The sequence below is a fragment of the Cupressus sempervirens genome, chromosome 3 (genome assembly GCF_028749045.1).
Source record: "Cupressus sempervirens isolate cs-2001-9-10 chromosome 3, ASM2874904v1, whole genome shotgun sequence".
NCBI classification, from domain to species: domain Eukaryota; kingdom Viridiplantae; phylum Streptophyta; class Pinopsida; order Cupressales; family Cupressaceae; genus Cupressus; species Cupressus sempervirens.
The window spans coordinates 57,463,193-57,486,697 of NC_143120.1; positions in this window are offsets into that span (position 1 = coordinate 57,463,193).

A 23,505-nucleotide genomic window follows, 5' to 3' on the forward strand; every position below is an offset into this window, starting at 1 on the left:
TGTGCATCAAGACGAGCATTCTCAAGGCCTATAAAAAGGCATTTTGGGGGCCCAAAAGGACACATGGGCCTCGAGAAAGATGAAATAGGCCCTTGAAAAGGTATTTTGACCCAAAAAAGATGTTTTGGGGTCTGAAAGGGACACTTAGGGCCTTGAAAAAGACAAAATAGGGTCTTGAAAAAGATGCTTTGATCCAAAAAGGACACCTGGGGCCTTGAAAAAGGCAAAATAATGTCTTGAGAAAGATGCTCTGATCCAAAAAGGATACCTAGAGCCTTGAGGAAGATGAAATAGGGCCTTGAAAAAGGTGCTTTGACCCAAAAAAGGATGCTTGAGCTTCAAGAAAGATGAAATGGGGCCTTGAAAAAGGTGCTTTGATCCAAAAAGAATGCCTGGGGCCTTGAAAAAGGCAAAACAATGTCTTGAAAAAGACACTTTGATCCAAAAAGGATGCTTGGGGCCTTGAGAAAGACAAAACAGGGCCTTGAAAATGGCACTTTGATCCAAAAAAGGATGCTTCAGCTTCAAGAAAGACAAAATGGGGCCTTGAAAAAGGTGCTTTGACCCAAAAAGGACGCTTGAGCCTCAAGAAAGACAAAATAGGGCCTTAAAAAAAAGTGCTTTGACCCAAAGAGTGTTGTGAGGGCCTTGAAAAAGGCACTTGGGTAAAAAAAAGTACTTGATGGGCCTTGAAAAAGGCGCTTGGGCCTAAAAAGGCACTTGATGGGCCTTGAAAAAGGTGCTTGGGCCTAAAAAGGCACTTGATGGGCCTTGAAAAAGGCCCTTAGGCCTACAAAGGTACTTGATGGGCCTTGAAAAAGGCCTTTGGGCCTACAAAGGCACTTGATGGGCCTTGAAAAAGGTGCTTGGGCCTACAAAGGCACTTGATGGGCCTTGAAAAAGGTGCTTGGGCCTAAAAAGGCACTAGAGGGGTCTAAAAAAAAAGCACTTTAGGCCTAAAAAGGTGCTAAAGGGGTCCAAAAGGACACTTGGGTCTTGAAAAAGGCTCTAGAGGGGGAGCTAAGCTCGCACACTTACGCCTACTTATTCTGTGTCCCCAGCCGTATGAGGATGAAAGAGTCTGGCAGATATCTGGGCTTTCAAGATAGCATTGATATATTTGTTGAAGGGGGGGGGGGGACTAATCATGGCCACTGCAACTTAAATAAGACTAATGATCCATTGGGAATTGTTGTTCTTGACAAGAGGAAGGAAATGTGGGCACCTCTTATGCTATCCAAGTTGTGCCAGATTTTTCAAAGTCCCGCAAAATGTTTCAGGACATTACTACGTTGCTTCTTAATTTCAGCGAGGCATGTGGGGTTCAAATACCTGATATCCTGTTGTATAGCCTAATTGGGCTAAAGTGAGGCAAGAATTGACAGGAATTTTGGGGTGTTGTTAATGTTTCAAGCTTTTATGGCCACGTTTGGCAATTATGACCACCTTTTGAATGTATTGGGCTATTTGTGGAATTTTTTGATATTTTTAGATGATTTTTTATTTATTTTTGATATTTTTAGACAATTTTTGAATTTTTTTGATATTTTTAGGCAGTTTTTGAATTTTTTTGGATTTTTTTTTGTCAATTTTTGAAATTTTAAAATATTTTTTGGCAATTTTTGAATTTTTTTGATATTTTAAGCCAGTTTTTTGAATTTTTTGGAATTTTTGAATTTTTTTGATATTTTTAGCCAGTTTTTGAAAATTTTTGGTAATTTTGGATGATTTTTGGGTCTATGGAGGTGAAATGAAGGATGTGAGCAAGATTTGGTGGAATATGGGGGTAACCAAGAATGCATGAGGTACCTAAAGAGGCAATGAAGGGAGTTTATGATGCCAAGTGGGTTGACTAAGGGCTAAAATTTTGGAGATCATTGACCAAAGTGGATAGCGAAGATGTGCATTGATTTTCTTGCAATTCATGTCTATAGTATCTCCATACATAATTAGACTCCATGTTTCCTCTAAGCCACAACCTTCCTTCTCTCCAACTACCCCTACTTCCATCCATTTCTAATGTCGAGCAACCACTGATTGGCAGAGTAGAACTTAAAATCCAAAGTGTTTGTCAATCGGGTAGCTGTGAAATTAATTCTAGATCGAATACCAACTTGATAGACTCCTCTAGTCTAGGCTATAAGCTTCTCAAACCTAGATAATCCCAGTTAGCATTTTTCCATGTCATTGTGATATAGCGACCACGTGACATGTGCCACTTTAGTCCACATCAGAACTTCAATTTGCATGCCACATCTGAAGCCTCTACCACGTGTCAATTTTTGACTCATCCAAATCACTACCAGCTAGTGCCAACTCACTCCCACATGTCATCCTCTAGTTGGTCCATGGGTGCCTCATCATTGTTGACATCACTGGTTGCCATTTTGCATGGTTATCTTTCTTGCATCTTTCCTTGCTGGTGACCACTAGCTGATTTGCCATGTGTCACCATCCAGGAGCATCCATCTTGGGCTTGCTACATCACTACTTTTTTGAAATTTGTGCTAGGTATCATGATTTGATTCACTCGTTTGATGCCATGTCAGCTTCTTGACTTACATGTGCTTAGTCAAAATTTTGGTCTTCATACCCTGTTGGCTATCATGCATGGTGGGGCCTTCTACATGGGTCCATGGCTTTCAAAATGGCCATGTCTTGTAGACACTTAGTTGTGTGGTTGGATATTCAAACTTTCAAATGAGCACCCACTTGGCTAATGTAGGATAAAATTTTTGTACCCATTCTCCTTTGCCAACAAAATTACCTGGCAGACTAATTCAAGATAATAACTAGGCCACTTTAGCTCCTCAATACAAAGCTTTTCTTCTCTAGTGTCATGAATACTAAAATACTCCTCCAATAAAGATTTTATCTTTTTCTGAAGAAAATCATTTGGCAATTTTCTAGCTAATACGAGCCTTTCAGGAATAGGTATAGGTGCTGAAAATGTATCTTTCTCTACTTCAACTCTAGAAATTCCTTAAAGCTCAGCTCCTCTAAATGGTCCTTGAACAAGTGGCTCAAGTATTCCTACATTGGGCATTAAGGGTGGCCTAATAGTTGAATTATGTAGTAGTGCACTTAATTTACTAGCAAGAATCCCTCTAGTAATCGATGGCAACAATTTAGAATTACCTACTGAAGGCTTTGAAAATTGGTGCTTGCATACACCCTTGACCAAGATTTCCCATAGGGGATGATGTTAAAGGTTCACTTTTTCTACCCACTCAAGTGCAAGAAAAGATTCCCACCCCTCAAGGTTTGTTACATGCAGACTAGGCATCATTCCCTAGGTTGCCCAACCCCAAAATTGCTCCCTAAACTCAAACCAATACCAAGTGTACCATGACCATTACACATATTCATCATTCTAGGTCCTAAAACTAGTTTTTTCTTAGCTTTATAATGGATCTCATTGATAGTTTTTGCTTTAACATCTCCTTGATGAGGTATTCATTGTTGGCACATAACTCTAAAACATCATGAACCATAAACTTCATTCTAGCTACTATGGATTATGGATCATATCCTTCAATCCATTCATCGTATCACAAAATTTCAATTTTTAAACTCACTAGTTTAGAATCAATACATGCACATCACCTCTGGTGAGATTTATGATTTAGCTCCCCTCCTTGGTGGTGGCATTAGCATGTTTTTGATTTGTTGAAAAGCACTGCCAGATTTTCATTTATGCAGTTACCCTAACATGAGTTACCTACATGGTGGCTCCTCGCTTTAAAAAAAGGAACTACATGATGAGTGCCATGTTGAATGCTTTCAAGGAAAACCACTCGTCCTGTAGCTGCCATTTACTCCCATTTTGATGCACAAAGTGTCTTCTAAAAGTGTAGATCTTATTCAAAATGAAATCACAAAAAATGCCTCCCTATTCCTATATTAAATCATTGATGCTCAAGTTAATAATTACATTTATATTTTCTCGGTTCTCTAACAATTATTTGCATTTTGTCAATTTTAGTTGTAGTCAGCCTTTGCACTCATAGAGATGGGATGATTTAGCTAGGAAGCCACTGATTGCTTTGCTTAAAGACCAATTCATTTTATTAATGTGGGTGCTCATTAAATCGTTTAGCAAAAGAGGCACAATCAACTAAAGGAAAAAGGAATAATGATACTGTAGAGCTGAGCTAGCTTGCAAAGAAACTAAGGAGGTAGTATAAACCTCAAGATGAATTAGATGAAGAGAGGGCAGAATTAGATGACATAAATCAATTCAAAGTGGTAATATACAATCCCCCATCTTATATAGATAATCTATGTGAGAATGTAAAGAATAATGTAGATTTATCTAGATTTCAACACATTGATTTTGATAAGTTAGATAAAGGAGATAAGAATAACATTGAAGAAGATATTTATGATATGTTGGATTCTTTTAAGACTACTCCTTTAGATATTTCTAACTCTATTCCTAAAACTTTTAATGTGAGTAATTAATTTAGCATAAGTTCAATACTATTCATTTGCAACCCCTAAAATGAGGAATTGATATTTTGTTAAATAGAATTCCAAAATTGATCAATGATCAAGATTAATTTGGATGGATGGTTGAGATTAGAAATCAAATTTAGTTAGAATGGAAACTTCATTGTACAAATGAAATTAACTAATTCACTTCTGAGTGTGAGAAAGAGTTAACTAAATCATTTCCTTTTTCAATTCCAATTCACTAAAAATTTCCATTTCTAAACTAAAGAGAGGATTTGGAGAGTACATTTAATTTAATAAAATTGAATATGACCTCATAAACACATAATCTTAATTAAATAAATAAATAAACCCAATAATGAAAATGAGGGATATATTAAATTAAATTAAATACATTTAATTTCTTAGTGTATAATTTAGAAAATAGGATAAATTTAATTTAATTAAAGTGCTAAGAATCCTAATTAAATTAAATTGATTAATAGGTTTACATTTTCTAACTTGATTAGTCTTAGGAATTAAGTAGAGTATGTAATTAATTCAGATAAGGGATTTTCTACATTTGACACTTCGGTCAAGTATCAATTATTAGAATAAAGATTGCTTAGTAAAATATGACTTAGGATTGATTAAATAGACCAGACTTGGTTTAGCATGACAATGTGCCAATTTTGGGGTATTACAGAGTAGACATGATTTGAGCTAAGGTAGCCTCTCTAATATTTTTTTTCAATTTGTATGTTGTATTTCCATTTTTGTTTGACTCTCTCATATAAAGTTCTAGGAATAGAGTTAGAAATCTCTAAAGGAGTAGTTTTAAAAGAAGCCATCATATCATAAATATCTTCTTCAATGTTATTCTTATCTCCTTTATCTAACTTATCAAAATCAATGTGTTGAAATCTAGATAAATCTACATTATTCTTTACATTCTCACATAGATTATCTATATAAGATAAGGGATTGTGGATTACCACTTTGAATTAACTTATGTCATTTAATTCTGGCCTCTCATCATGTAATTCATCTTGAGGTTTATACTACCTCCTTAGTTTCTTTATAGGCTAGCTCAGCTCCACAGTATCATTCTTCCTTTTTCCTTTAGTTGATTGTGCTTCTTTTGCTTGTGCAGTGGTAGCCAGTGTGCTTGAGCTTGTCAAAGGTGTAGGTGGCTTATGTTCTTTCTTCATTGGTGTCTTCTTTGGCTTCTACACTTTCTTCTATTCTTCTTTCCTCTTCTTTCTAGTTTTGCTAGGTTCTTCCTTAGCTTCCTCTTCATCATCTAAACCTTTATCCTCTCCTAGTCCTTGAGTCAATTATAGAGGTCCTTGACCTTCATCTTCATCATCTTCTTCTTCTTCATCACCAAATTGTTCTTTCAATTTCTTCTTCTTCCTATCAATGGTGGCAGTTTGCAAGTTGATAGTGATTCTTTCCTAAGATTCTTCATAGGTACCAAATGCCTTAGCATTCTTGTTAATGTCCTCTGTGAATAATGCATTGATGGTTGTAGATGCTTCATCAACATTCACCTCATAAGATAAATGTTTCAGCCATCTAACCCTTGGAATAACTACTTGAACATATGTGTAGTTGGCATCTACTAGGAAATAAAAATCATTATAATGTTGCTCCAATTGAGACTCAAGAATCCTTGATCTCTTCTTCATTGTCTTTGTTGGCCAGGATTTTCACATCCTTTTTTTTTTTTTTGCATTTTACAATAAAAATCTAGTAGAATTATTGAAATTAGGGGTTGTATGTTTCAATTTTTTTGCCTTAGATAAAACCTCTAATTTTGTGTTATCCTAATATTATTTGTACCCTATGTTTTTAGAAATAAGGTTGTATATTGTTCAAAATTTTAAAAATTTATGGGAATGCTTTTGGAAGCCCTAAATGCCCTTAGAAAACCCTTGTTTCATACTTTTTTCATAAATCTTTTAAAAAAAATTCTCAAAAATCTTTTTACCTTAGCCCTTATTCCTCTAACCATGGTTTTTTCCTTTGAGTTAACTAGCATAGTGTTCTTTTGAAAATTTTTAACCTTTGTCTAGTTTAGTTCACAAATATTGATAAAAAAGAAGATCAACAATAGGTGCTTCCCCACATCTTGAAAATGTTAGACATTTAACCAATACAAGGAAGTTCAATCATGACACCTATCCATGCAGGTCCCATTCAACCTTTTAAAACACTGTAAGATCGAGTAACTTTCATCTTTGTCAGATCTTGAGAAGATCAACAATAGGCACTTGCTCAGATTTTAAAAATGAAAGGACTTTAAAGAAGGCAGGGAAGCATGGTGATTCCATGTGGAGTTCGTGAGGTCATTTTTGTTGTGGGCCACAATAAGGAAATTATGTTAGAATAGCTAGAAAGTTGTCAAAACAACTTGGAAAATTAGTGTTATCCCATTGGACATAGTTGATGATTGGATTAAAATAAAGAAAATCTTAAGGAACCATTGATCATTTGGAAGATTGACAATAGGCACTTCCCTTCATTATAGAGGTGATCGAGTTTTAAAGAAAGTAGGGAAGCGACATTGTGACATGTGACCATGTTTGGTTAGTTGTTTCAAAGGTTGCCAAGTAATGTTGATATGGATTGAATACCAAATGTATTATTTTGACTTGGTAAGGTATATTATGTGTATATAGAGTTGGATAATGAGCTGGCTTAGTGGACTTGAAATCTTAAGGCGAATACATTAATGATGTGAATTTTTCATGATTGTCCATCATTTGGAGATCAAAGATCATCACTTCCCCAAATTATGGAATTAATCAAACTTTAAATAAAGCAGGGAAGTGAGGTTTTCACATGTGGCCTATTTCAAAAAAGTTTAATGCAACCTTTTTGTTTTAAAAATCAATCATCTGATTTAATATAGATCAATGGTTGGGTTTCAAATTTTGTAGTGCAACCTAAAATATGGCTATTAGAATCATTAATTATCATCAATGCAACTTCGTGTGAGACCAAATTTTCTCATTATTGAACACCAAGGTTATAGAATTCTCAAAGAGAAAAAATATTTAGAGCTCAAATTGTTGCTAATAGATTTTTTAGTGAAACAAATATAAAAATTAGGTAAGTATCAAAACTTTTAGTTAATTTTGAAATCACAATCATAGTAAGATGATATTTTCAATGTGCCTCCATGAAGGGATTTCTCAGGAAAAGTAGATTACCCAAAAAGGGTTGTACATGATTATTTCTTAGAAAAAATGCCACAATCTACAAATGAATTCTCTAAGGGAAAATAATTTATACCAAAGAACCCTAAGTTATTGGTCAGCGAGGGTTTCTACAAAAAAGCAAATTGGTTGAGGTATGCCGAGACATCCATTAGGGGTTTGGAGTTGTTCTGCAAGTGGTTTGTAGAAAGAAAACTCAACAATCCCTTAAACAATGTATGGGAATTTGAAATTTATAGGTTAATTGTCCCAAGAGTATTCTTTGATGATGATTTACTCACAATGATCATGAAGAAATACAACCTCGTATCAAGGATAGTTAAAAATCATGCTAGGGATAATCTCTTTAGCGTTTTGCCAGAGTTGATTAGGGAAATTTTCAAATTAAACCCTAATCATGTAGTGCATGAATAAATTGACCTAGAGGATTTGTAGACTATATATGATGCAGAAAGGGTATACTTGAGAAGAGGGCCACTGCTAGAGCATTTTGTTAAGATAGGTCAATTGTTAACCCTAGTGCATAGGTACTTTATTTTTCAAATTGCAGTATATTTGGGATGGATGAACATGCACATATCCAAGGAACTATTGTGTTTATCATTGCTCAGACATTGCAATTTGGCATGAGCTCAATATTGTATTTTTCCACATACTTCTAAGAAGAAATTCAAACTAGTGCATTTGAGAGTAATTTTCAACCTTAATTTTTGATGGCAGGCCAACTTGGCTTGTCAAATTTATCTTTTAAAAAATTTGATCTTGATAATGTCAAAATTTTGATGACTGTTAAGATTGGCATCGAAATTTCAATGTTATTGGGATATTAAAATTAGGCAATAAATTGAGTGTTGAAAACTAGCTAATAATGATATGTAATTGTTGTCATTTATGGAAAAACATGATGTACATGTTCACCCAAAACCTTAGAAATAAATATATTTAGTGTTTGCTAATCAAAAAATTATCCAAGTATAGAATTCGGTTTACAATATTGTATTGTTTTGTTTATAACTTGTTGCTAACATCATATTATGACTAGTGAAGTTACATGGAGATAGTATACATGTTGGTGATGACATGTATAACCTCGAAAGTCAGCATAGACTATAAAAAATAGAGATAATCATGTTTAAAGAAAAAAAGGACAACATAATTGAAGCAAAGAATTGTTTTGTTAACAAGATAATAATTTGTCCAATTAGGGCTGACATCCTAGATGTTTACCTTATGTTGGAAAAGTGGATTCTAGTCTTAGCCAACTTAGCATTAATTTGTGTAAAGGCATGGTATTTATGCAAAGGACATTTTGCAATAAGAAGAGCAATTGTGATGTAAGTTGTGCAAATATTGTGATGTGAAAACTTACTGTGAAAATGATATATGCAAAGTTTTATATGACACATTTGGTGATCCAAGATTGAGCTAAAGATTAGAGATTAGTTGAGGAACAAGTTAGAGTACTTATGTTTAGTTTGACTACTTGTTTGAGAAGTGAGCTCTACTTGTAATTGGAAGTGCATGTTTGGGAAGTGGGCTCATCTTGCATTCATTATAATACAATTCGTAATAAGGTTGGAATCTCCTAACAAGGATTCAAAGTCTCCTAATAGGGATTTCTTATACTAAATTTTCTCATTGACTCCTAACAAGGTTCATCCTCTAACAAGAAACTTATATATCAATATATTATCTAGTGGGTATTGTTAGAAATAATAGTCCACTAAGATAACTAGCCGGGTGGGTGGGGGGGGGGGGGGGTGATGGGGTGGTGAATGAATTATCCAAAAATTAAAACATTTATCTTCTTTAATAAAACTTAACCATTCAACCAAAGTAAACAACAAGCATACAAAAATGCACATAAACAATTACACTAGATATGTTGACTAGGGAAACCCTTGATCAAATGGAAAACCCCAGTGAAATGATGCCCACAAGATGACGTACTAATATAAATATTTGTTGTTAGAGAATGGACCCTATTAGGAGTCCATTACAAAATTTAGTATAATGAATCCCTATTAGGAGTTTTGATATAATGTATGCAATAAGAGCTCACTGTCCAAACATGCAATTTCAACTACAAGAAGAGCTCACTGCTCAAACAAGTAATTTACTATTATTTTCTTCTTTCCTCTATCCTTTTCTTTGTCCTGTCAACTAGACTAATCACTGTCAGACCTTGTAGACTAGGTCATGAACTCTCTGCATTCTTTACTCTCTACTTCTTAACAAACATTCATAATTCACACTTGTCCATATCATGATAAAGGAACATGTCCTTCCTTGATACTAAGTCCATAAAAAAATTCCCTAAGTTGGCTGTTAGTCCTTCTCAATTAATTATTATAGGACCACATTAAGAAGATGTTACACTAAGCAATAACCTTAATCTTCCTTCCTACAACTTGAATAAATTTTTGTACACACAATATTATGACAAGTGAGCTTAGCCACATCATTACCAACATGTCTTCTTCATGTCCTCAACCTTGATCATCATGATATCAAAAATTCTAAGAGATATAACAAGTTTACTAGAACATGCCTCTATAAGCTCTATCTTAGAACAAACATCACTAAAACTTACATAACTTCTTCTAGACTTATTCTTTATACTTTTGACATTAATTATGTAATATACCAGATATTCAGAAGTATCCCCCATAACCTCAAGTGGTTATCATGCTCAACTAGCCATTAGTACCAACTTAATCTTTCTGTTGTTCTTCTATTAGATACTATAGAAGACATTAAACATGTTATGTTGACATCAATGAAAAACTTAGTCATGAATGTAACATATCATCATATCATCAATATTCATGCTTCTAACCTATCTTCCAATAATCTCCCCAATCTTCCAACAATCTCCCCCTTTGGCATTGATAGAAACATAGATGAAAAACATCTAGTTCCAAGAATACCAACAAAAGACTATCAATCTTCAAATTCTCTTCATCAATCATACTCCCCCATTGATATAGCTCAATGTGCTCTATACCAAACTATCATTCCATGTATTTTTCTCATTCCAAACATCTTCCTCAACATATTGCCAAACTTCTCTCCTTAGCATAATGTTTTCTTGTAATAGTTCTCCCCCATAGTGTGATTTTTTTTTTGTCTTTTGATTTTCTTGCCAAACTTCTTCCTCATTGACATCAATGTCAAAAGTTTCTACAACCAAAATCTCTACAAAAAATTCTACAATAGTTGATACTTACTAGCTCAATTTTCAAAGGACACTTTTCAAAACAACATCAATAAGAGTCCTATATGACTATGTCTATCATAGATACTCCCCCTTAAAAGAAGCATCAACATATAGTCTAGACAAACAATGATGCTCTGTTACCCTAGACTGATGCACTCTTGCATCTTCTTACTATGATGTAGGAAGGAGCATTACCCCAAGCATAACTCAAAAATACTTAAAAGTCTCCCTGGGAAGAGGCTTAGTAAATATATCTGAAATCTAGAATTTTGTGCTCACATACTCCAATATAATTTCCTTTTCTGAAACTTTATCTCTCAACATATGATACTTAATATAAATGTGCTTAGTCCTCAAATGCAATACTAGATTCTTAGACATATTTACCATGCCTGTGTTGGCACAATGTATAACAATAGGTTTACTAATTTCTATGCTTATATCCTTTAGCATCTACTTCATCCAAATAACTTGATTGCAATTATTTTCTACTACAACATACTCTGCTTTTGCTATACTTTGAGATGTAAAATATTGCTTCTTGCTTAACCAAGAAACCAATCTTTCTCCAAGAAAGAAAAATCCTCCACTCATGCTCTTTCTCTCATCCATACCACCTACTCAATCTACATCAGTATTATCACTTAGAATAAAATCATTAGATCTGTCATACCATAATCCAAATTTTGCTGTTTCTTTTAGATATATAAATATCCTTTTAATTGCTGCATAATGTGCTTCTCTAGGATCAACCTAGAATCTTGCAACAATTCCAACTACATTTTCTATATCTAGCCTTGTGTGAGTTAGATATTATGATCCTCTAATCATAGATCTATACTTCTTTTTCTCAATAGTAGGTGTCTCATCCTTTGTAGATAACATGTGTCCAATTACCATAAGTGTTTCAATAGGTTTACATGTTTCCAAACCAAACCTTTTCAGTAAATCCTTCAAGTACTTACACTAAGAAATAAAGATTCCTTCTTTATTAAATACAATCTGCAATCCTAAGAAATATTTCATTCCTCCTATCATACTCATTTCAAATTCTTTCTTTATTTCTTTTACAAACTTCTTACTTTCTTCATCATTTCCTCAAAATATAATGTCATCAAAAAATATTACGAAAATCATCAAACCATCATCAATTTCTTTCCAATATAGATTACTATCTTTCATGCCCTTGCTATATTCAAGCTTTGTCAAATGTTTGTCTAACCTTGCATACCAAGTTTTGGGTGCTTACTTCAATCCATACAATGCTTTCCTTAGTCTGCATACTATGTCCTTGTCATCTATCAAAGGACATCCTTAAGGTTGCTTAATGTATACTTCTTCTTCAAGTTCTCCATTCAAAAATGCTGACTTGACATCCATCTTGTATACTTTGAATTTCTTCTATGATGCATAGGCTAAGAATAATCTTACTACTTCTATTCTAGCCAGTTGAGCATAAGTCTCCTCATAATCTATTCCTTCTTGGTGTGAGTAACCTTTACATACTAATATTTCTATATTTATTACAACTTCTCCTTGCTCATTCATCTTGTTCTTAAATACCCAATTAGTTCCTATCACATTCTTGTCTGCTAGTTTGGGGACCAATTCCCATGTTCTATTCCTTTCTATCTAATCCAATTCCTCTTTTATAGCTTGCTTCCAATAGTCATCTTTACATGCCTCATCTACATTCTTAGGCTCAACATGAGATAGAAAGCATAGTTCTTCATTCACTCTACTTCTTATCATCACACCTTTGTCTTTGCTTTTGATGATCTATTCAGATGGGTGATTCTTTATCATGTTCTTTCCTAAAGTATAAGTTTTTATCTCAACTCTTGGCTCTACTAAGGGTTTTGAGCTTAATTCTTGTCTTGGCTCTCCTTCATTTTTCAAATCATTGTTAGTCTCAAGAAATATCTCATCATTCCTTGGCTTAGTAAGAACATCATCATCTGCATTATAATCAACTATTCTCTGTTGTATTATGAATTTCTCATCAATTCTCACATTTGCACTTTCCATTATAATCTTAGTTCTCTGATTATAACATCTATACTCCTTGCTTTTCAATGAATAACCAAGAAACCTACCTTCATCACTTCTAGCATCAAACTTACCAATGTCATCATCTCTCTTTATGTAACACTTACTTCCAAATATTCTAAAACACTTATAGATAGGTGAATGACAAAAGCACATTTCATAGGGTGTCTTGTTTGTGTCCCTCCTAACTTGCACTCTATTCATAGTGTAGAATGCTATATTCACTGCTTCTCTCCAAAATTCCTTAGATACATTATTCTTTGCTAACATAGCTCTTGTAGCTTTTGTAATATATTTTTTTACTTCTCTTTGCAACGTCATTATGTTAAGGGGTTCTCAGAGCTGACAGATGTCCTTTAATTCCATTTTCTTCACAAAACATGTTAAACACATTTGAAGTAATTTTTCCTCCTCTATTTGATCTCAAACATTTAATCTTCACACCAGATTCATTCTCAACTCTATTCTTGAATATCTTAAACTTGTCAAATGCCTCATATTTCTCTTTAAGAAATGCAACCCACATCATTCTAGAAAAATCATCAACTAGAATTATAAAATACCTTTCGCCATAGAATCCTCTAGACTTTGTAGGACCGCTAAGATTTTTGTGTACAATCTCCAACTTTTCTTTAATAGTAAACTTGTTGATGGGAAAACAAGTCCTATTATGCTTTGCCAAAATATAATCCTTACAAATTGTGTTAGTAGTCTTTACAATCTTTGAAAAATCTCTAACAATAAACACTTTACTAGTCCTCACAATACTATCAAAGTTTATATATAGAATCTCTTATGCCATAACCAACTATCCTTTACCTTAGTAACTAAACATGTCATTTCAGTAGGATTCAATTGAAATACATTACCTCTACATCTGGTTCTTGTTCCAATTATCTTTCCATCTTTATCTCTAATCATGCATATCTTTTTTGTGAAGTAAAATTGATAACCTTTGTCTGCTAGTTGTACAAAACTCAAAAGATTGTGCTTTAAACCATTAAAAAATTATACATCTTTAGTATTAGTTTTACCATCAAGAGTTATAGATCCAATACCTTTTACTTTACATGTTGCATTATTTCAAACTTTGACAATTCCTCCATCCCGACTTTTGAAGTCAACAAACTTATTCAAATCACTAGTCATATGATGTGAAAAATACCTATCAATTATTCAATTAGATTTCTTCTCAACTTGTGATAACAAAGCTACCTTCTTTGGAATTTCCTCTTTTATTGCCATAGATCCAATTTCATCATCACTATCACTTAATGTTTGTTCATCAGAATCATCATCTTCATTTGCATACAAACAATCTCTATCTTTTCTAGGCTTATGTTTTCCCTTATAATTTTTCTCCCTTTTAGGAAACTTTGATGCATAATGACCATATTCATCACAAGTCCAACATTTAAAGATTTTCTTACCTCCTTTTTCTCTTCTTACCAAAAGGGCTACTGCATCATCAATCTTTCTATCTTCTTTAGATTTTCTACTCCTAGAAAAATCTCCTCTAGCACTTGTGCTCCTTGATAGGTTAGGTCAAATATTCAAGGCACTAAAAGCTGTCTTTATTCTGGTCAATTCTATAGACTATCTAAGTTCATTCTCAACTAGTTCAAGTCTTCCATGTAATGTCTCCTTTGTGAAATATTTGGTACATGAAATCAACAACTATATCACTTGAATTGTTGACTTAAATGGTGGTGTTAGAGTCTTCAATATCTTCCATATAACATCAGGTGAACCCACAATAGTGGGTTACACTTTTTTGGAGGAAGAAATTCCTCCAAAATTGCGAAAGGCAAATTTTTTGGCCAAAAACTTTCAATAGAAAGTAATCATCTAATTTCAATAGAAACTATAAAAGTTTTGATCGAAACTACTTTTGATGGTAGTTTCGATCAAAACTAACTAAATATTGTCATCATCTTCTTTGGTTCCTCCATGGGCTTTAATACCTACAACAATTTTTAATCTTGCCTATATATGTTCTTACAGATTCATCTTCTATCATCTTAGCATCTTGAAATGCACAAATCCAACTTTGTAGACTCAACTTCTTAGAATGTGTATCACCTTCAAAACTATTTTCCAAAGCTTTCCAAATCAAATGTGAAGTAGCAAGTGATTTTACCTAATTGTACTCAATTTTAGGAAGTGTAGTCAATAGTGCTTCCTTAGCTCTCATGTCACACATGAAAAGATCTCTTTCTACCTCAGTGCAAGTTTCCAAATCCTTCTCTTCAATGATTGTCTTAGCTGATTTTGTCAAGATCCAATAACAAATGCGTCTTCATCTTTTCCTTCAAGCTATCATAGTTTGTTCCATTGAACTTTGGACTATCTTTCTTGAACATGTTCGCCATGGATCTCCCAAAGGTGTTAAACTTTTTCTTTAAGGACTTGAGGCTCTAATACCAATTTTTAGAAACAATAGTCCACTAAGATAACTAAGAGGGGGGGTGAATTAGTTATCTAGTAATTAAAACATTTATCTTCTTTTAAAAAACATAACCATTCAACCAAAGTAAACAACTATCATACAATGATGCATATAAACAATTATACTAGATGTGTTGACTAGGGAAACCCTTGATCAGAGGGAAAACCCTGGTGGGAATGATGCCCAAAAGATGGTGTATTAATATAAATATTTCTTGTTAGAGGATGGACCCTATTAAGAGTCTACTAAAAAATTTAGTTCAATGAGTCCCTATTAGGAGACTTTGAATCCCTGTAAGGAGATTCCAACCTTGTTAGAAGTGATATAATGTATGTAAGAAGAGCTCACTGCCGAAACATGTAATTTCAACTAAAGAAGAGTTCACTACTCAAACAAGTAATTTACTAATATTTTTTTATGTCCTCTATCCTTTCCTCCATCCTATACACTAGACCAATCACTATGAGACCTTTTAGACTAGGTCACGAACCTCAAATCCAAATACCAAACCTCGAATCACTTAGCAAAACCTCAACAATGTTGTTTCCCTCACTTCCACATTGTTTTTCTTAACTTGACCTTCTTTATTGTCTGCTATTTAATGAATATTTACAATTCTCACTTGTCCATATAATGATAAAGGAAAATTTCCTTCCTTTATACCGAGTCCATGAAAAAATTCACTAAGTTAGCTCTTAGTCCTTCTTAATTAATTATTATAGGACCACATTAAGAACATGTTACACTTAGTGATAACCTTAATCTTCTACCTTGAATAAATTTATGTACATGCAATATTATGATGATAAAGCTTAGCCATGTCATCACCAACATGTCTTCTTCATGTCCTCAATCTTGATCATCAAGCTATCAACTCCACTAGGAGATATAACAAGTTTACTAGAACATGCCTGTATAAACTCTATCTCTAAATAGACATCACTAAAAGTTACATAACTTCTTCTAGACTTATCCTTTATACTTCTAATGTTAATTGCATATAATACATATTTAGAAGTATCCCTCATAACCTCAGGTGGTTATCATGCTCAACTAGCTGTTAGTACCAATTTAATCTTTCTGTTGTTCTTCTGTCAGATACCACAAAAGACATCAAACATGCTATGTTGACATCAATGAAAAAATTAGTCATGAATGTAACATATCATCATATCATCACTATTCATGCTTCCAACTAATCTTCTAACAATCTCCCCAATCTTCCAATAGGTATCATCCCTACCGAGGTTTTTCCTTGGCCATGGTTTCCCTAGTTAAGAAAATATGGTGTTATGAGTTATCTTTGTGTAATGTTACTATTAATATTCAACATTACTTTGTTTCTTTTTTATGCATGGCTTAAAGTAATTAATAATATCTAGTTGGTGACTAAAGTTTGTAGGTTACTAATTCACCCCCAGTAATCCCTATTTCTTACAATTAGTATTAGAGCATGGTTACTTTGAAGAGGCCTAACATCTTGAGTAAGATACCTATGGATATTAAATAGTTGATGAAGAACCTTGAAGAATCTCTTGAAGAAATTGATCTCCTTACTAAAGAAAGAGATAAGCTAAAGGAAATATATGAAGAATACAAAGTACACATTGGTCAATTGAAGGAAAAGATTGAACATCTAAAATCTAAGCCTGAATCTACTAAATTTAGAACAAGTGATGATGATTATTCAAAATTGAAGACATAAAACAAGATCTTGAAGCATGAATTGAAGATTAAAAATCTGAATTTTACTTTGATAAATGGTCCTAGCAAAGTTGAATATGATTTTAGGATTGAAAATGTAGATCTGAGATTAAGTCTAGCAAAGAAAACATCTCAGTTTGAAACATTGAAAGAAGATCATGAAGAACTCCATAAGTAAAATACTATTGTAAAAGGTGAATTAACATAGTGAAAAAAACTTGAGAAGTTTTATTCTAGCAGAGAAAAGCTTGATGATTCAATATTAATTCAAAGACCTACTTATGATAAGATTGTTCTTGGTTATCTAATTAACATGTCTACAAAGAAACCTAAGTTTAGATTAGATCTGAAAGAAAAGGACAAATTTGATGATAAGCTTGAATCCAATAAATCCTCTAAAAAATCCATAAAAATTGAGCAAAACAAGGAAGTTGAAATCTTGGATGAACCAAAGCAAGTGGAATATCCTAAGGCAATCATGTATGAATTTAGAGGTATGTTATTTTTATGTAATGAAATAGGTCATATGAAAATAAATTGTACTTACAAGTCATTTAATCATGTTAAAGACTTTTGTTGTCATAATTGTCATGGTATGGGTCATAATGCAATTGATTGTAGGAAACCTGAGTATGATAATGATACAAGAAATAGTATAATGTCTAGAAATACTAACCTTGCAAATAGAAGAATATCTAATGAAAGGATGTTGAGAGAAGAAAGATCTTATGAAGATAGAAGGAAAATCATGTGTTATATGTGTAACAACTTAGGACACATTTCTTGAAATTTTAATGCACCTGATGATCAACAAAATCTTAGAAGCAAAGCACCTATATGATAGTTATGCAACAACTTCGGACACACAGTAAAGTATTGTAGAATGGATAGAAACTTTAGAGATAGAAGGAAAAATGGAAGGAACTTTTGTAACATAAGGAATGATGGAAAGAATGTCAAAAATGATAGAAGGAACCATGAAAGGAACTTTAGAAGTAATAGAGACAATGAAGAACATAGAAACATTGTTAGAAAACTTTGAGAAGAACTTAATGAAGCATTTGTGAAAGGAGTAGATATCTCAAAAGAAAAGTTGGATGATGATGAGATAGGAAGATTGAAGTTAGTTGTTGAATTTGACTCAATTAGGTTGAATTAAGCTTGTTCACTATATTAGAATTTGAGAACTTTAGCTACAAGACAAATTAGAGGTAGTAAAGTTTGGAAAAGTTGTAACTAGTTATGTTTAGATGATATATAAGCTTGCTTGTAATTTGGAGCTCATCTAAACAAGTTATGAAGGAATTCAGAGTTAATAGTATTATAGTAAAGGCTAATTATGTAGTAGAAGATGAGAAAATGTGTTTTTGTAAAGAATTTCATGATGCAAACTCTTGAGAAGATTTTTTATGACAAAAGGAGGCTATAGTAAACCTCATGTGACACTTGAAGATCAAATAGATGATCTTGAGAACTTAATTGATTATAGAATGTAATTAATAGCTTTCTCATATTTACAAAGTAATACAATTAATGGAAGTTCAAGTTGATGGAATAAATGGAGTGCATAATTGATTTTCATTTCATTGTGAACACATTCAAAGTGAAGAACATTTATAAGTGACTTGTTAGAGCGATTTCGAAGAAAATATTATTTTCAGAAATAGGTATTTTATCATTTTTCTACAAATTTGTTTGGTAAAAGTTCATAATTGATAGAATCATGGATATGTCAGTAGTGAACCATATTGATTATGAAGATAGACCTAAGATAAATATTGTTTCCTTAAAACAGAATGAAGGAAACCTTAACTTAGCATTTTCTATCACTCAAACAATTTAGTATATCTTGAAGATGTAGGAAATTAAATATAAATAGTAAGTTTGAGAATATTGGTAGTGAATTCATGAACGCAGATATGGAATTTATTTTCAACCATGACATGACTATGAAGCTTGGATTTGAACATCTAAAAGAATTAGACTTGTTTAAATATCACTTTTACTATGAGTTAGATATAGATGACTGGACATAGATTATATTGAGTAGGATACATGATGGTAAATTATGGATGCAGGAAAAATGTATTTGATATTTCTCCTAACCTTATTCATGAGGTAACTGGTCTTAGTAAACAAGGAAGTGTACCTATAGGTGAGGAATTGGTCAAGAAGAAAGTTGAAAGCTATATTAAAGTAGTATACAATGGAAAGGCTATGGTGATTAGCACTATCAAGCAAGATGATGTGACATTTTTAAGTAGAATTATTGCCTATTCTATTTATGCTAGTTCTAAGATTGATGAACTCTCATCGAGAATCATCTATGCAACATATAAGATATGTGTAGAGAAAGAACAAGTGTCTGTTAGTGAAATTTTGAGAATGCAACTCTAGAGAACCTATAAAAGATCAAGAGAAGAAAGAATGGTGTGTTTAGATTCCATTCATTGATCAATCACATATTTTTTCATGTACTTAAAATATTTCCTTACTTATCAATCACAGACATAATGAGTAGTCACAGATGCATAATGGAAAAGATTATAGAAGTATGCAGAAGGCACCCTATAGACAAGATATTAGATAGTGGCAACCTTAGAATAATGAGAATATTTTAGAATGAAATGAAATAGAGATTTAGAATTGCACCTACAATTATGGATAGATTTAAGGAAGACATTTGTATTTTTGTTGATATAGATCATACTTATATTCAAGTAGTAGAACCTTAGGAAACATTTTTTGATCCCTTGAGCTATGAACTAAACGATGATCTAGTAGTTGGTTATATTTATTTGTTGTTAAATTTAGACAAAGATAAAGTAGAATATAGATTTGGTACATATGATGAGATGACATAGTTAGCTCAATAGACATCTGTAGAGAAGGCATCACACAAGAAAGTTGAGTCTATAGTGAAGAAGGCACTATCAGAGGCTAGAATGACAAAGTATGAATCTATGGTTGTAAGACAAATGATGAAGTGAGGTATACTGAACATTTAACCATTTTCAGTATTAGTTGTAGAGACATCTCCAAAACAAAATATTCTATATGTAATAGTGTTTGATGTTTAGCCTAGAGAACAAAAAAGAAAATCTAAAAGATTGGTGGAAGCAGTGTCTACTAAGACAAAGAGAGTCAAACAAAAGGTCATCAGACCAGGAAAAAGATATAAAACATTGTTGACAATTGATTCTAGTGATGAAGAAGATTAGGAACAAGAAACCAATCAAGCAAAAAAAGTAACTCCATCTAAGCAAGAAACTAGGAAAAGCTTGGCAACCTTGGAAGCCAAAAATAGAGAAGATCAATAAAACTATTGCTAATGAAGGTAACTTTGTTTAGATGAATAAGTTTTATGATTTGTATAAATTTTTTGAAAAGGAACATATTGATATATATCTTGCAAGATATATTATAGAAAATAATCTGAAATTGAAGGATCATGAGAGCATAATAAACTAGAAAGTCTATGACAGACTCATTTAGAAGAAGGCTCTTGTAAGAGAATAAGATCTTGAACTTCAAAATTCTACGCTTAGGACTATTTGCAAGAATAATGATGAAGATGAAATCAAAATATTGTTGAATAACCTCACACCATATTTGAGGAATAAATAGAGACCATTTCTACTTATGGTTGGTGGAAAGGATAAACTAAGAAATGAGACTACAAAAACTATCATTTAGATGTTGACAGAGTCAAAAGAAACATCTCCTCTAGTACCTAAAATCTCAAAAGTATCACTGAGCGGTGATACTATGAAAATTGGTCAAACCAATGTTACCATTAACATTGATGATGCTAATCCATTTGGTGGTTCTGAACCTATTGAACTAGACACTGAGCATATTGAGGACACATTGAGAAAAATTGAAGAAGAGAAGAAGAAAATAGAGGAAGCCAAGTAGAAATTGACTGAGGAAGATGAAAAGAAGGCATTGGAAGAGAAAAGAGAAAGAGAGGAAAGAAAAAAGAAAGAAGAAGAAGAAGAGAGAAGAACAAAAGAAGTAGTGAAGAAACAAAGGGAGAATGATACTAAACCATCTAGTTCATCTACTTTGCTCACTCTTGCCAATTTATCTACTGATGATGATGATCAAATAAATCTGATCTCATCCTTGACCAAGCTTATAGAGAAAAATAGGAAAGTGAAGAGTTTACAAAGAACCCTAATGGAAGTTATAGACAGACTGCATAGTACTTTGGTAGTACAACACACAAAATTAGATCCTGAACAAAGAGCACAAGTAGTTTTAAAATCATTTGATGAAGAGTTTACCAATTTATTGAATGTTGCAAAGGTAGAGGCACAAATTTCCCATGATGCTAACCTTTTTAGCACCATCTGTCAGAATATCAAGAATGATTTGGTTAATCTTGATACTTGTATAAAAGAACTTCAAAAATGCCAACAAGATGAGAAAAATTTGTATGTTAAATGTACCTTATCATACAAACTAACTAAATACATTGATAGTCAGATAGATATAAAGATGAGTGAGCTAGAGGCTTTATCTAGCCAGATCTAGCATCCATCTTGCAAAGTAGATGATTTTGAAGGACAAGTGGCCAGTATTCATAGTGACATCAAGAAATTGGAACTTTAGAAGGAACAAATTTTGAAGAGGATATCTAATTTCAGAGAATTTATTGCTTTGAAATTATCTTTTGTTGAAAAGTAGGTAGAGGAATTTGTCAAGGCCAAGGATGCATATTCCAACTTTTTGTATTCAGATCTTAATGTAGTTGAGATTGCATCATATGCTTTATGAGCGACTCTCACTTTAGTTGAATCTACCAAGGAAACATTGACCAAGGGTATGGATGGTTTGAAGGCTAATTTTGATGATTTCATGAAGATCATATTAGAATAAGGAAGGACAACATTTTTGGATAGATTCTTGACATTTTGACCTTTCTCATTGATGTCAAAGGGGGAGAGATACAATGTGAAAATTGTAAATCTAGTTAAGAGAAGATAAAAGTGTAAAGTATATTGTAAGGGGAGCATATGTAAAGATGAAAAAGTTGTAATAGATGTAATGTAAGGTGTTATTTATTTTTTTGGTGTTAAGTTTTTGTCACTTAGCCAATTTTCCTTTTTTTTTTCGTCATCAATGCCAAAGGGGGAGATTGTTGAAATTGGCTAATAGTGATACATAATTATTGTCATTTATGGTAACACATGATGTACATGTTTATAGGAAACCTCAAAAATAAAGATAGTGTTTGGTAATCAAAATATTTTCTAGGTATAGAATTTGGCTTATAGTAGTGTATTGTTTTGTTTATAACTTGTTGTTGACATCATATTATGAGTAGTTAATTTACATGCAAATAGTATACATGTTGGTGATGATGTGTATAACCTTGGAATTTAGTAATAACTGTATAGAAAAGAGATAATCATGTTTGAAGTGAAACAAGACAACAAAATTAAAAGAAAGAATTGTTTTGTTGAAAAGATAATTACTTGTCCAATTAGGGCTGACATCCTAGATGTTTATGTTAGAGTGAATAATTAATTAATTGTTAATTATTTATTCTATTACTTAAGCTTACTTAATTTAATGCATTTATTTAATATTTAGTATTTAATGCATGTAGTGATGAGTTTTTGACAACATGAGAGTTTGTTCCCTTATAGCATATTCTACCTTTTTGTGGAGGTGTGCTTAGTTGTCAACCTTATCTTCTACCACTTTCCAGCTTGTTCTATAAGCTTCCATGAGGCCTTTATATTCAAGTTCTCTCATTTTATTTTCTCAACATAACTCATAATGCATTCTCATTGTAAATACAATTTCATTGTTTTAGAATATGTTCTCTCTCATGTCCATTAGGTTTTTTCCAAGCTCCACCTCTTCCTTATTGGTTTCCCTTCGATAGGTTTTTTGAATTCAGGTGATCTTGGCAAGATATGGAGTTGCATTTTATCAACTCCTACATGGTATCAGAGCCTCTCTACTGCTTCTTTCTTGAAAGTTTTTTGAAGCCGCGATTTGGAGACACAAACCCTAGTATGTTTATGCATTTTTCTTCAATCCGGGGGAAGAGCATTTTTTTAGAGCATTTTGGGCCCAAATGGATGCTGCCATTGGATTTGAAAGGCCATTTGCAGTTAGGATTAATATAAAACTTGTCAATTTTGGAGACAGAGCTCTGGGAAGCAAAAAGTTTTTGGTTGTAGGGGTTTTCGTACAGTTGTATGGATAATTTTGGAAAAAAAATTTAAAGGGCGCACTACCAAGCGGCCACCACAACACCACCTAGTGGCCACTTGCACTTTTCCTACACGTTGTCACAAACTAGCTGCACAAACCACCAGATGCTCAGCCCCACCCCAGCCTCACCGCCACCTTTCCTAGCGACACCTCCATTGATTCTGCCCATGTGTTAGCTTCTTTAGCTCTTG